Genomic DNA, 5,981 nt, shown 5'->3' on the forward strand with positions numbered 1-5,981 from the left:
GGAGAAAGTGGGGGCCAACACTTTCTATGAGCTTCATGGCACCCTCCCCCACAGAGTACCGGGGTCCTCACCATGTCCATCTGTCAGTCCAGGTGTCAGATGCTCCTGACGCCCCCATTTCCCATCCCAGTGCTGCACAAGTTGTCCTTTCCTTGGAGATGATGCAGTGCATCCCTGGGTTGGCTGCAAGCCCCAGCCATCCCCAGTGACTTGGGGTAATGGGGCCTGAAGGCCCTGGTCAACCCAGGCATAAATCCCTGTTTCAATGTTACTGTTACAGAAACAGGGGTATTCCAAAAAACCCCAGAGTTTGCGGCTGGGGGATGGGGAAAAGGAAGCAGCTTTTAGAATGCCTCCACATGGCTGAGGCTGTTGGCTAGTGTCTTTTTTTATGCAAGATGGCTTTAATGCATCCAAAGCCTCAGGTAAATGGGAGGGGACTTGGACCAGGGGACGGTACAGAGAAAGCACACAGAGCCTGCGTGAGGTTCTGTGAATGGTCAGAACTGGTTACCGCACCCACTGCATCAGAGGATGTAGTCAGGGATTTCAAAAGAAGCGGCAGACATTTTAGGCAGGCTGACTGTGCAGATTTAACTAAGACTGAGGCTGACTATGTGCATTTGACTGAGGCTGAGGCTGACTGTGCGGATTACAAAAGGACTAACTATACAGTTTACAAGGAGGCTGAGAATCCACGAGGTTCTGGATTAAAAGCTGGTGGACCCCATAACACCGACGAGGTCTCCCCAATTAGGATTGAACCATTGGCAGCTACTGGTAAAGCTGAACTGTGTTTGGAAAGTAGGGAAAGGGTTTCTCTGACTTTTCTAAAACTAGCCTGGTTTGGTAGGGGGGGAGGCAAGGATATGTGTTTATGGGTGTTTTAAAGAACATAAGACTTAACAACAGAAATTCGTAAATAACTAAATCTATATTTAGTTAAATCTGTTAAATAAACAATTCTTTTTCTTTTCACTAAACTCTGGTATTGAGAGTTATAATTTTGGCGGCGGGCAATCGGGCCCCTAACTAAAGAGCCCGTGGGTTTGTTTTCAATTGGAGCAGCCCAGGGGTTGTGTAACATTACCGTGAGGGAAGAAATGCAAATCAAACTTGGCAAACATCCAGTTAAGAGATGTAGTCAGTCCACTGGACAGCCGTGTCCTCTCGATCAGCATTTCACCAATAAGAGTAAGTCCAAGCCCTGGGCCGCTGCTGCAAGAGAGGCAAACAAGTCGTCCTTCTCAGCGCCGCTGGAAAGCCCGGGATATTCTCCAGGCGTTGGGCTCCTCGTAGCGATTGTACAAGGGTTCAAGACGCTGCTGCTTCTTCTGCTTGCTTAGCTTCATCAGGTCGGAGACCTTGAAGAAGGCCGGAGCCAACTCCGCGAGCCACCGGGGGTCGATGGTGGTGACCTCACGCATGTACTCCTTCGTGGTCAGCACCAGCTCATGGTACACCACCCATTCCAGCTGTCTGTTGAAGAGAGCGCTGGAAGGATGGATGTAGACTGCCTGCTGGTCGGTCAGTGTCCGGTAACCTTCCTGAGGGTCTTTCTTGGCAGCATTTCGGAAGAACCCACTGCAGATGGCCTTCCGCACTCGGACTGCGGACTTACCGCAGGAAACCACATCCAGCTTGTGTCTGTCCATTATGCCTAACATCTGCTTGCGAATGTCCTGGGCCCGCTGCAGAGAACGAGCCTGGATAAAGTTCTCATAGCACCATGGTTTGGAGAACTTGTTGTCCTTCCAAGAGTTGTACACGGCCAGCAGGGTGAGATGGTCTCCTTCCGTCTGGTGGAATTTGGCCTTCTTCTGATCGGCGAGGGCTTGTTTATCCTTGGGCCTGTAGAAGACGTTCTGCACAGACAGCATGGACACGATGGTCAGCATTTCCTTACTGCATCCCAGGTGCACAGACATGATCAGCATTTTGCACAGCATCGGTTCCAGAGGGAATTCTGCCATCCTGCGGCCCAGACGAGTAAGCAGACCCTCGTCATCCAGTGCCCCCAGCGTATACAGCTGCTCCATAGCGGTTATCAAGGTTTCCATTGGTGGGGCATCCATGAAGTCGAAGGACAGCAGGTCATCGATGCCCATGGCCTTGAGCGAGAGCACTGTGCTTGCTAAGTTGGTTCTCTGGATTTCCGGCACATTAGTGGTCAGCATTTCATCTCGGGAGGCACGTTCTGTGTACAGCCTGTAACACTTCCCTGGGCCTGTTCTCCCAGCTCTGCCAGCTCGTTGCTTTGCTTGAGCCTGAGAAATAGGAGTCACCACGAGCTGGTCAATTCCTGTCTTGGAATTGTAAACTTTCTGCTTCACAAATCCAGGGTCCACCACATAGTAGATGCCATCGATAGTCAGCGATGTCTCTGCAATGTTGGTGGCAATCACGACCTTTCTGCTGCCGGGTGGAGCTGGGTCAAAGATTCGGGTCTGCATCTCACTGGGAAGAGCAGAATACACTGGGAGGATAATCAACTCAGGAACATCAGGTCCAAGGGATTTCATTCTTTCATACAGCATCTCGCAGGCCGTGTCGATCTCCTCCTGACCAGTCAGGAAGACTAGGATGTCACCTGGTGGTTCTGTTAAATGGATCTGCATGACAGTGATCAAGCTGGCATCCAAATAATCGGTCTCGGGTTCCTTTGTGTACAATATTTCCACTGTATATGTTCGACCGGGGATGGTAAAGATGGGAGCTTCATAGAAGTATTGAGAAAACTTCACTGCATCCAAGGTAGCTGAGGTGACAATCAGTTTCATGTGCTGCCGTCTCTGAACTGTCTTCTTCAACAACCCAAAGAGCACGTCAGTGTGGATCGTTCTCTCGTGCGCCTCATCCAACATGACGACTGCGTACTGAGTGAGGTCGGGGTCAATCAGGCACTCTCGAAGCAACATCCCATCTGTCATGTACTTAATGACCGTTTCAAGGCTGGTACAGTCCTCAAATCGAACGGTGTAGCCCACCTCTTGGCCTAAGCAACAACCAAACTCCTCTGACACTCTTTTGGCCACTGACATGGCTGCCACTCTTCTGGGCTGGGTACATCCAATCTTGCCCCTGGAAGTGTAGCCCGCCTCCACCAGGTACTGGGTGATCTGCGTTGTCTTCCCAGATCCTGTCTCTCCGATAACAATCAGGATCTGATTGTCATGGACAGCCTGAACCAGCTGCTCCTTCAGTTTGTAGATGGGCAGGCTCTCTCTCTGCTCAATGATTGACATCTGGGTCTTTTTTCCATAAGCAGCTTTGTTGCCCCCAAAGGCATGCTTCTTCCACTCAGGAATGTCATTGGGCATCATTCCAATACCCCTCATGTTGGCCGCAATCTGCCTGCCTCCCGCATCAGGCAGAGGATCAACCCAATGTTTGTTGAGTCCTGTGGGAATAGAATCCATCTCAGCTTCCCGCTGCGCCTGCTTGAGTTCCCGCCTTTCTTTGGCCAAGGCACTCTGCATCATAGCTGCTTGGGAGAGGGAGCCATCTGGGTTCTTAACGATTTTAATAGGGCTCATGTCCATGCTTTGCTTGGTGTACCCTCTCAGGAATGGAGGCTCTCCCTCAACCAGTTCGACCTCAAGGTCCTCATCTTCTTCATCATCCACTTTAGGAAGAATGCCAGTCTCTTCATCAAAGTCTGGAAACTCTTCTTTGGAAAGAACATTGGCAGCGACCATCTGTTTGATCTCCCACTTCTCTGGGTCAGAGATTCGGGTAAGGCGCTTGCGCTCCAATGAGTCATCCTCTACTTGAGGGGCACTGACAAGGGAGAGATGAGTGGGTCTGTCCGGATTCCTCATTGAGATCTCCTCATTGGCCTCCCCAACAAGATCTCGACTTCGATTTGGGTTTAGATCTTCTCCGGTCTCTTGATCCACATCCTTCATGCTTAGGCTGGTCTTGGCCCCGGTGGAGGACAACACTTTGACCTTGACTCTCTGGCCTTTGTTCACCACATTGGCCACATTAGCCATACGGCCTTCCCGCCGGAGCTCAGAGATGTGCACCAGGCCTTCCCAACGCTTCCTTAGTCCCTCCAGCTGCACAAAGCATCCAAACTGCATGATGCTGGTAACCTTGCCATTGTAAATGTCCCCAATGGCGAGCTCTTCTGGAGGAGGGCGGTCCACATGCTTATCCTGCCATCTGTCCACATTTCTCTCCCCATACCTGTTTCGGTCCTTCTGGTCCTTGGGGGGACTCTGACTTCTGCTCCTAGGCCGATATCTAGACTTCCCTTTATTCCTCTCCCGGGTCCTAGAACGTGATCGAGAGTGGGACCGGTGTTTCCGCTTGCGGTCTCTCTCACGGTCTCGTTCTCGCTCTTGTTCTCGGTCCCGGCTCCAGCTCCGCTTCTTCTTTGTCTTGTGTCTGTGCTCCGCATCTCTTTGCTTCTCCGTGCCAGCTGCACTGGGCATTAGAACCTCCAGCTCTTTCAGGACATTCACAGCAACTTTCACATCATCCTTATCCAGCAGGGTCCAAACAGAAGGGTTGTCTGGTTGACAAAGGACTGGGAAGATTTCCTTCAACTTTTCTTTTTCAGTTTTGGGTTTAACAACTGGATCTTTGCTAGCAGAAGGCTTTGCTGGAGGTCGCATGGTTTGTATGAGATGCAGCAAGTTACTAATAAGAGAATCCGTGAATTCTGCACCATTTTTGATCAGGGAAGCCTTAAAAGTACCAAAGGTGGTATTTTTCTCAGCAAGACTGATCACAGATTCAGCCAGATCCTTGTCGTTGATCCCCAAGTGATTGTCCAGCTCGGTGCAAACCTTCGACACTAAAGACAGATACTCGAGTTTGGCGAGTTCTTCGGCCGGGCCTGTCTCCGTCCCAGCTACGGCTCCCACCATGGCTATAGCTACAGCCGTCGCTACGGCTCTTCCCGACCCCCTACCCGCACCTGGTGGTGGTGGTGGTGTGAGAAACGCTCACAATAAAAACTGGGATACAGGACTTGAGCAGTAAAGCGAGGCCTCTATTCACGAGTCTGCAGAGCCGGGCGCACCCTCCCAGCCAGGAGAATGTGCGTGCCAAGTAGACAAAGGAAACTGGTTTTATAATCTTAGCTTCCCCACCCTGAAATTGCCCTGAAAGTGATTATTTTCCCCACCCTAAAATTGCCAACCTAAAGTGATTAGCTTCCCCACCCTAAAGTGAGAGCGATTAGCTTCCCCGCCCTAACGCAATTAGCTCCCCCTCCCCCTCCTTCTTCCACCTTTCTCCATTACTGGTTACTCCAGAATTACAATCTAACATGGTTAACTAAATGCCCCTATTGTGATTTGCAGATATGCCAGTGCTGTCAACTCCCTTCTCAGAGATCCTCTAATTACATTTGCCCTTAAGACCCTCTAATTACATCTTCCTTTTGTTACTAATGACTTTCTACCGGTTTGGGAGTCACTATGTCCTTGTTTCTTACAGTGGTATTTAGGGGTTAGGGGGGTGGTTAGTAGAAGGTCCACTGTGGGCCCTGTTGTGCCAGGTGAGAGGGAGGACAGGGACCACACCAGGAGAGCAGAGAGAGGAAACCAACTCTTGGCTACAATGTATTGAAAACTTCCCACCATCATGTGGCCGGAACCACACAGTTGGCATGCGTCATGGTGGCGCTATGCGTGTAATAGGCTCTTCCATGGTCCCCATTGGACAAATGCCCAAGCGGAGGTTTTGGGTCTTGGCTCTGCCTCTTTCTAGCTGTGTAGCCTAGAGGTCAGTGACCTACCTAGAGTCCCTGCTCCTCCACCGCCACCAACAACCCCAAAATCTGGGAGAGAAAGAAAGCAAAGCATTCTCCTTTCATGGACTAGAGACTTGTAGAACCTTAATGCCCAGTTCCAGCTCGCCCCACTCAAGTTATGGATTTGGGGATTTTCAGTGCCTCCTTTATGAGAACAATATACAAAGCTTTCCTGTGCACCCAGTGGCTCAGAGAGCCACAGGGGACAGGGACT

The 5,981-nt window shown here is 50.7% G+C and overlaps 1 pseudogene; it reads right to left on the bottom strand.

Annotated features, from left to right (window-relative positions):
• Positions 1–1,247: 1,247 nt before the first annotated feature.
• LOC149990146 (ATP-dependent RNA helicase DHX8 pseudogene) lies at positions 1,248–4,852 on the bottom strand (annotated as a pseudogene).
• Between the last annotated feature and the right edge of the window lie 1,129 nt (positions 4,853–5,981).

Source organism: Furipterus horrens, unplaced genomic scaffold (genome assembly GCF_987537825.1).
Source record: "Furipterus horrens unplaced genomic scaffold, mFurHor1.1.pri manual_scaffold_24, whole genome shotgun sequence".
NCBI classification, from domain to species: domain Eukaryota; kingdom Metazoa; phylum Chordata; class Mammalia; order Chiroptera; family Furipteridae; genus Furipterus; species Furipterus horrens.